Raw genomic sequence first — 1,639 nt, 5'->3', positions numbered from 1 at the left:
TGCCGTCGTGGAATTTCTCTCTGTAGAGAAAGAAGCTGTGGAGAATATTCACAAACGCTTGTGCAAAGTCTATGGAGCATCTACTGTCGACAGAAATACAGATTGTCTCTGGGCACGGAGGGTGAGGTCCTCAGAAGGCGGCTCGTCGGAGCTGCACGACTTGCAGCGGTCGGGGAGACCATCCACGGCTGTCACACCTTAAAGCCCCTGACCTCTGATCTAGCCCCTTCGAGCTTCCACTTGTTTGGGACAATAAAAGACGTCATTCGTGGAAGACGTTTTGAGGACGACGGAAGGGGGGGGGGGGGGGCGGTGATTCAAGGAGTGAAGCACTGTTCCGCCACGAGGACAACGATTAGTACCGACAGGGCATTCACGCCCTTGTTTCACGCTGGAGGAAGGCTATAGTGTAGTGTCTAGGAAACCTGCATACTCGGTTTGCTAGACAAACAATCAAACAAGCCGTGTCAATGGGTTTTATTACAATAATGGCCAACGGCCTTGCCGCAGTGGTAACAGCGGTTCCCGTCAGATCACCGAAGTTAAGCGCTGTCGGGGTGGGCTAGCACTTGGATGGGTGACCATCCGGTCTGTCGAGCGCTGTTGGCAAGCGGGGTGCACTCAGCCCTTGTGAGGCAAACTGAGGAGCTACTTGATTGAGAAGTAGCGGCTCCGGTCTCGGAAACTCACATGCGGCCGGGAGAGCGGTGCGCTGACATGCCCTTCCATATCCGCATCCAATGACGCCTGTGGGCTGAGGATGATACGGCGGCCGGTCGGTAACCTTTGGGCCTTCATGGCCAATTCGGGATGAGAGATTATTACAATAATAAAATTACAGTACTTAATTTTGGCAGTTACATAGATGTGTCCAAGCAAAGGGCGACATACAAAATAATCACTCTTCTTCAGTATAGACAGTCCCAAGTCTGTGATACATAGAGAGTACAAGCGTCTTCGGATCGGTAAGGTCTTTTCTCATGGGTGAACCACTGCTGAGTGTCTGGAAAGTGACTTGGTATTGAAATAGGTGAATAAATTCTACACCTACAACAGTAATTTACTGAAATTAACATTGTGAGTGCATTTTTATACGAGGATCACTCCAAAAGAAGTGCACACTACTTTTGTAAAAATACAGTTTTCATTCAGCATGTATGGAAGTTTTACAGTGTGTAGATACATTCTTCCCGCTTGTTTTCAAACTTAGTTCAACCTGTTCCCGTGAGGGGCGCCGTCACAGCATGTCTTCAAGATGGCTGCTACACTTGACGTTCGTCAGAAGCAACGTGCTGTCATAGAATTCCTGTGCTGTGACACGAGACAGTGGGAAACATCCACAAGAGGTTGAAAAAGGTGTATGGAGATGCTGCTGTCGATCGCAGTACAGTTAGCCGGTGGGCAAGCAGGTTACATGATGAAAGTGGGCACGACAATATTGAAGATTGTCCTCGCAGCGGCAGGCCTCTTATGCACACACTCCAGACAATGTGCAGAGAGTTAACAAATTGATGACTGCTGACAGACACATCACAGTGAACGAATTGTCACGCTACGTTGGGATAGGGGAAGGAAGTGTTTGCAGAATACTGAAAGTGTTGGCGTTAAAAAGGGTTTGTGCCAGGTGGGTTCCCAGAAT

General features: G+C 48.9%; 1 pseudogene; it reads left to right on the top strand.

The window, feature by feature from the left end:
- Nucleotides 1-491: 491 nt before the first annotated feature.
- Nucleotides 492-609, top strand: LOC124796568 (annotated as a pseudogene).
- Nucleotides 610-1,639: the final 1,030 nt, after the last annotated feature.

Source organism: Schistocerca piceifrons, chromosome 4 (genome assembly GCF_021461385.2).
Source record: "Schistocerca piceifrons isolate TAMUIC-IGC-003096 chromosome 4, iqSchPice1.1, whole genome shotgun sequence".
Lineage (NCBI taxonomy): Eukaryota > Metazoa > Arthropoda > Insecta > Orthoptera > Acrididae > Schistocerca > Schistocerca piceifrons.
This window is presented reverse-complemented; position numbering and strand designations above follow the sequence as displayed.